Source organism: Squalius cephalus, assembly GCF_949319135.1.
Source record: "Squalius cephalus genome assembly, chromosome: 12".
Lineage (NCBI taxonomy): Eukaryota > Metazoa > Chordata > Actinopteri > Cypriniformes > Leuciscidae > Squalius > Squalius cephalus.
The window spans coordinates 180177-187694 of NC_137133.1; positions in this window are offsets into that span (position 1 = coordinate 180177).

Here is a 7518-nt window from a genome sequence, read left to right on the forward strand (position 1 = left end):
TTTTTCAAAAGTATACTTTTATAATATATAATAATATACTTTTTGGTCGATCAACTTTTTTTTTCCTTTTTAAATATTGTTAACATTGTTTAGATTAGATTAGATTAGATTCAACTTTATTGTCATTACACAAGTACAGGTACAAGGCAACGAAATGCAGTTTAGGTCTAACCAGAAGTGCAATAGCAGCAAGTGCAGGATATACAGTGGTTCCATAAGTGCAGAACATGGATATGTACTGAATAAATATAGAGTTGAATACTATTATAAACAAAAATTTACAGATAGATTGTCCTATGAATATAATATACAGATAACTATTACTGTGAACAGAGTTTACAGCTAGATATGTACTGAATATAATAATATACAGATGGCTATTACTATAAACAGAATGCTTACAGATAGATATGTACTGAATATAATATACAGATGGCTGTTACTATAAACAGAATTTTACAGATAGATATGTACTATGAATATATATACAGATGGCTGTTACTATAAACAGAATGTGAGCATAATATACAGATGGCTATTACTATAAACAGAATTTAACAAATAGATATATGTATAAGTTAGGCTAATGAGCAGTATAACAATGGATTAAAGTAGTGCAAATAAAGTTTGGACAGAAGCTATCCGAGTGAAAGTGCAGTGGAAAGTAATTGCATATTACAGTTAAGGTACGATATTGCAATGTATATATAAACAGTCGGTACTGTAAATAAACAGTCGGCAGTGCAAATTGAGCATATTCCAGTCAAGGTAGTAGTGCAAGATGCATATGTAAACAGTTGTTACTGTAATAACAGTCAGTAGTGCAAATGAACATTATAGTATTGCAAATACAAAATGGAGGCAGGTGTGAGGAGGGAGAGGAGAGTCAATCAGTATATAAGGGGAGTGGGATCAATGAGGGTTAGAGTTTAATAAAGAGACAGCTCTGGGGAAAAAACTGTTCTTTAGTCTGCTGGTCCTGGTCCGGAGGCACCTGAAACGCCTGCCGGAGGGCAGGAGAGAAAACAGTCTGTGGGCTGGGTGAGAGGAGTCCTTAAGGATGCTGCGAGCTCGATGCAGACAGCGTTTCCTCTGGATGTGCTCGATGGCAGGTAGTGGAGTCCCAGTGATGCGCTGGGCGGTTTTCACCACCCGCTGCAGTGCCTTGCGCTCTGCAACAGAACAGCTCCCATACCACACTGTAGCACAGTTGGTCAGGATGCTTTCTATTGCACAGCGATAGAAGTTCACCAGGATAGTGGAGGAAAGCTGATTCTTCCTCAGTGTCCTCAGGAAGAAAAGGCGCTGGTGAGCCTTCTTGACCAGGCTGGAGGTGTTGGTTGTCCAGGTCATGTCCGCCGAGATGTGGATCCCCAGGAACTTGAAACTGGAGACACGCTCAACAGCCATTCCATTGATGTGGATGGTGTCGTGTGTGCCTCTTGACACTTTCCTGAAGTCCACGATGAGCTCCTTCGTTTTGGTGGTGTTGAGGAGCTGGTTATTTTCGGTGCACCATGTGGCCAGGTGCTTGATCTCCTCCCTATAGGCAGTCTCATCGTTGTTGCTGATGAGACCAATCACCGTAGTGTCGTCCGCAAACTTGACGATGGAATTAGATCCGTACACAGGCTTGCAGTCGGAGGTGAAGAGGGAGTAGAGGAACGGGCTTAGCACACAGCCCTGTGGTACACCAGTGTTGAGTGTGATGGATGTGGAGCAGTTGGAGCCTGATCGAACATTCTGGGGTCTGTTGGTCAAGAAGTCCAAAATCCAGTTGCACATGGAGGTGTTGAAGCCCAGGTCTCCAAGTTTGGCTATTAACTTAGTTGGGATGACAGTGTTGAATGCTGAGCTGAAGTCAACAAACAGCATGCGTGCATAAGTGTTCTTATTGTCCAGATGTGTGAGCACAGAGTGCAGTGCCATGGAGACTGCATCCTCTGTGCTCCTATTGCTACGGTAGGCAAACTGGTGTGAGTCCAATGTGGATGGTAGAGAGTCTTTTAGGTGTGCCAGGACCAGCCGCTCAAAGCACTTCATTACGATGGGTGTAAGTGCTACAGGGCGGTAGTCATTAAGGCACTTCGGGCTGGAGTGTTTTGGCACTGGCACAATGGAAGTGCATTTAAAGCATGTTGGTACAGCTGCTTGGGCAAGAGACAGGTTGAAAATGTCTGTAAAAACCCCAGCGAGCTGCTCCGCACATGCCCTGAGTACGCGTCCAGGGATGTTGTCTGGTCCAGCAGCCTTGTGCGCGCTGATCCTGCTCAGTGCATTGCAGACATCTGTGGAGGAGAGTGTGATCGGTGGGTGGTCAGCTGAGGATTTGAGCTTGGTGGCAGTTTCTCTGTTGTCTCTTTCAAAGCGAGCATAAAAGTCATTTAGCTCGTTCAGGAAGTTGACATCAGTGGCTGCGGGGGTGGAGTGAGAGGGTTTGTAGTCACTGATGGCCTGAATGCCCTGCCACATGCGCCGAGGGTCAGCGTTGGAAAAGTGTCCCTCTATCTTAAGCTTGTAGCAGTGCTTGGCCTCTTTGATGCCCCTTTTCAGATTTGCTCTGGATGTGCTATAGGCTTGTGCATCTCCTGATCTGAAGGCAGTATTGCGTGTCTTCAATAGGAGTCGCACTTCCCTGTTCATCCATGGCTTCTGATTTGGGTATGTGGTGATCTGCTTCTGGGTTGTAACACTGTCAATGGTGGTATTAATATAATCCAGTACAGAGGAGGTGTAGCAGTCAATGTCCGTGTGAGAGCCACTGGTGGCTTGAGAAGCAAACATACTCCAGTCTGTGTGTAGAAACCTTTCCTGGAGTGAGAAATCTGCCCCCGCAGGCCACACCTTGATGGTCTTCACTGATGGCTTCACGCGATTGATCAGAGGTGCATATTTGGGGGTGAGGAACAAAGAAAGGTGATCTGACTGTCCCAAGTGGGGGAGGGGTGTCGCGACGTAAGCTTCAGCCATGTTTGTGTAAACATGGTCTAAGGTTTTGTTTCCTCTGGTGTGACAGGAAACATGCTGGTGAAATTTCGGTAGCACTGACTTTAAGTTTGAATGATTAAAATCACCCGCAACAATAAACGCAGCTTCCGGGTGAACGGTCTGTTGTTTACTGATGGCTGCGTGAAGTTCTTTCATAGCAAACTTGGCATCAGCATCCGGGGGAATATAGGCTGCAGTTATAATAGTGGAAGTGAACTCCCGCGGTAGATAAAACGGTCTACATTTAACCATGAGAAACTCAAGGTTAGCTGAACAATGTCTCCCAACAATAGCAGAGTTTGTGCACCAAGCTTTGTTAATGTAAATGCACAATCCACCACCTCTGGTCTTACCGGAACCATCTAATGTTCTATCCGCCCGGAATGTATGGCGTCCCGCTAGCTCAATAGCGTTGTCCGGTATTCCGCTGTTTAACCATGTTTCCGTGAAAATTAGAACATTACAGTTCAAAAGTCTCTTGCTGTATGTGATGTTGAGTCGAATCTCCTCCATTTTGTTCAACAGCGACCGTACATTGGCAAGGAAAATGCTGGGTAAAGAGAGCCGGTGTGGTGTTAGCTTTAGCTTAGCTCTTAGTCCTCCGCGCTTCCCCCGCCTTTGTTTACGATCTCGCCGGCGCCTGCGAGCACTTCCGCCCGGCCGGGCAGAGTGCATAGCCTCGGGTGATCTGGCGATCTCAGGAAGGAGTCGAAGGTTGTCCATAAAACTGTCGGAAATTCGCAAACCAATATCCAAAAGCTCACCTTGGGTGTACGATGTTAAGGCACAACTGTTCTGGACGAACAGACCCGAAATGAGCAAGAAAAATACTGCTAAATTACAGAATCTGGAGAGACCGCGAGCCTCGCGATGTACTCGCGCCGCCATCTTGGATCTTATGCTACTCTACATCATTGTAATTTAATGTTTGTATCTATGTTTGCTTGTAAATTGTTTTTTTCTTTTGAAGTTGACCGAAATAAACTTTAAAGTAACACTAAGTAACTTTTCAACCTTCATAATATATTTCCAAAACGCTTGTGATGGTACATCGACTTAAAATAGGTTGAATGACACGTCTGCCATAGCCTGATGGGGTTTGTATAGTTTTTAATCGTACTTTTAAAGGTGAACTAAGTAACTTTTTTACCTTAACTGAACAGCTTCGGAGTCATTGGAATGGTTATATTACTTATTTCGGGTTGAATGGTGGTCGTTGCAACCCCCCTGGTGCCCGTGAGCGGAAAATCCGCACTTGCAACTTTGAGCCGGCGGGCCGGGCGGCCACCGCATCAGGAAGTCTCGCGTGAGATCAGGTCTCGCGATGTAACGAATTGCTTTACGGCAAAAGAAATCTGCTCAAATACTGTCATTGCTCTCCCTCACGCTGTCCGAACCCGAATGAAGAAGACGTTTTAAAGAATGTCCCATCTGCTTTGATGTCGTTGATCTATAGCCTCTGGTGTCTGAGAATCACCAACGAGTTTTTACAACAGTGTTGTCAAATATCTATTCCGAAGCTGTGGGGGGAGCTCTAGAGAGAAACCTGCGAGCAAAAAGCGAGAATACAGCGAAGAAATCCCAAAGCTACTGAGTGCTGCTTTAAACTTCGGGGTTCGGGTAGTAACACCCGCGCACAAAAAGAACTACAAAATTCGACTGCTTTACGGCATAGGCTACCTCACTTCCCCCAACGCGTCCTCGCATGCTGTTGGACTTGTAAGTATATTGCTTACATTTACATTTAGTCATTTAGCAGACGCTTTTATCCAAAGCGACTTACAAATTAGGACTAAATTAAGCGAGTCATCATGAAGAGGCAAAAACAACAACAACGCAAGGAGTGCTCAAAAGACGAAGTTCAGATATTATTCAGAGTAGCATAAGCCTGATAAGTGATGTTTCAAAGGGAAAGGAATTTTTTTTTTTTTTTTTTTTAAGAGGTTAAGTGCTCACGGAATAGATTGGTTTTCAGCTGTCTTTTGAATGTTGTCAGGGATTCTGCATTCTGGATGAGGGAGGGGAGTGCGTTCCACCAGCACGGAACTGTGAATGAGAATGTTCTGGAAAGTGATTTTGTGGTTCTCTGTGATATTGCTTATACTGTATATCACTCGGACAAGCTTTTTACTCGTTGGTGTGAGCTAAAAAGCACCTGGCGTTCTTGTTGATGGATTAGTAGACATCTTCGGAGGCTAGCTGTGCTTGTTCTATGTCCGACGATTTGTAACACGTTGTGTTTATTCCCCAATCGAACTCGTGTAACTGTCTGTCACACCACGTTCTACCGTCCACGGCATTACTTGATAGACAAAAATAGGACAAGAATGAGCATCAAACAGAAAGAATCCGCTTACGGTGTGTTCGAGGCGCACATACAATACAGACTGTGCCGAGTCAGTTAAACAGGGCGCGCGCAGCTCTTAAAGGGGACACACCTTATTGCCACTCGTTACAGCTTCTATCCGACTGAACAGGGACCGGTATACAGGGGCATCAGGCTCAGGATCAGTGAGTGAAGAGACTGCTGCGTGAGTGGTATTTACGACAGTAACGTTAAATACAAGTAGTCCACAGCGACTCTAGGGGTCGTTGTTTGACCAAAACGGAAATCCTACATAATGGGGCTTTAACTAACACAAAAAAAAAAACAAAAAAAAAAATTAAATAATTTGAAGTACACAAAAAGTACACTTTCAATATAATTAAGCACACTTCTTTTTCACAAGGGTAGTTATGTACTTGTGTTTGTGCTAGAAAAATATACAAGACAATTGTGAGAAAATATTCTACAAGTGTGCAACTCTCATTGAATGAATTCACATACTGATTTGCAAAATTTCTCCGTGACTTCACATTTTTTTGATGCAGGTGTGTAAATGCGTTTTGCACCATATTCACAGCAGCAACTGTGTCAAAAATATGAGCGTATGAGTTTCTTAATTAGTGATTTGTAGAATAGGATTTGTCCACCTACAATGAAGAATTTGAGAAGGTGTAACTGTTGTGTTGTGTTTGTGGAAGATAAAAAAAGTCTACAAGTTTGCAACTCTTAAGCAGTTCTAATATGTCTGTCTGTAGTGAGCTCTGTGGGCTGGGCTCAGCTGAGATTGTGTCTGTGAGCAGAGGTTGTTGTGGCGGAGTGGTGTTATCATTGTCCTTGTGTGATATGTCAACTGCATGTCCATTCAGGTGACTCTGTCCAGGTGTGTGTGTGCCGTTCAGATTGAGTGGCACAAAAAAATCAGCTAAAAGATCAAAGCTAACTCTGTTGTGTGCCGACGTCCTTTTGTAGCTTCCGCATATGCTGTCACACGTTACGTCATAACACAACACCAATCAGGATTGGCTTAGTTTCATTCATGCTTCAGAGGCGCTACGCTGAAGGGCGTTCCCCCATAGTGTCATTCGACACAGTTCTCGTTCCCTCGAAAGGGAACTCCTCCAGCCGGACCAACATGAAGACATGATGCTGAAGCAGAATCTCTCTCTCTCACTGACTGTGATTCTGCAGTTGCACAACTCTTCCCTTTCCTGTAACTGCATGCTTTGGATTCTGTTCTCCATTATTTGATGTAGTGTCTAATGACCTGTAGTGTTTATAATTTTGACTCGCTGTGTGTATGATCTGAGAGCATTGCTTGATTTTGAGCACAGATAAAATGGTTTTGAGGCAATTGTTTGGTTTTGCCATAAGAGTCAGAAGTTCTCTGAATGCGGTTTGACATTTTGGTTTTGTGTTTAAGGTTTTGAGAAAATGAGTGATGGTTTTATTCTTATTCTTATTCTGTTAAGAAAGCAATTCAGAAAAACTGTGTAACGGTCACCAGCTGGAGTGCCCTTGAGTGCCACCAGAGGGCACTCCACATCAGACTATCATTATTCACTCACAACTACATTTCCCATAATTCACTGCCCGGACTCATCATCCCTGATTATCACATTCACCTGTGTCTCATTATATTGTTTAGTTCACCCCATATAAGCCTGGTTCACCCCATCATTCCCTGTGAAGTCTTGTTTGTGTCACACTGCATTTCTGAGCGTTTATCCTGTGTTTTGTTTATCGGGTTTTTGATCTTGGACTGTTTCCTCATTTGTATGATTGTTATCTGCCTGGCCTGACTTGGACTGTTCTTGGAATTTTGATTATTGCTGCCTGCCCCGAATTCTGCCTGTTATCTGGATTACCCTTGCTGTTTGATCTACTTTGCTCTGTCTGCCCTGTTTGACCCCGCCTGTACGACCTTCCTTATTAAAAGCTGCATTTGGATCGATCTTCGTGTCTCGGAGCAGTTTCGTGACAAACTGTAATTATTTACAAGACAATAGTCATCTTGAGGATCACATCCAATTTTTATTTTATTTTTGTAGGCTTAGTTATTATCTTAAATCTGAATTCTATCAAATATAAATGTACCTAAAATAGGTTCATGCCTTGATGAATGATGTGAAGATCTATTACAAACCAAGGAAAGGGAACTTTTAAATGGAATGATTAGTGCAAATTGCTATTTTTTGATCTTGTGG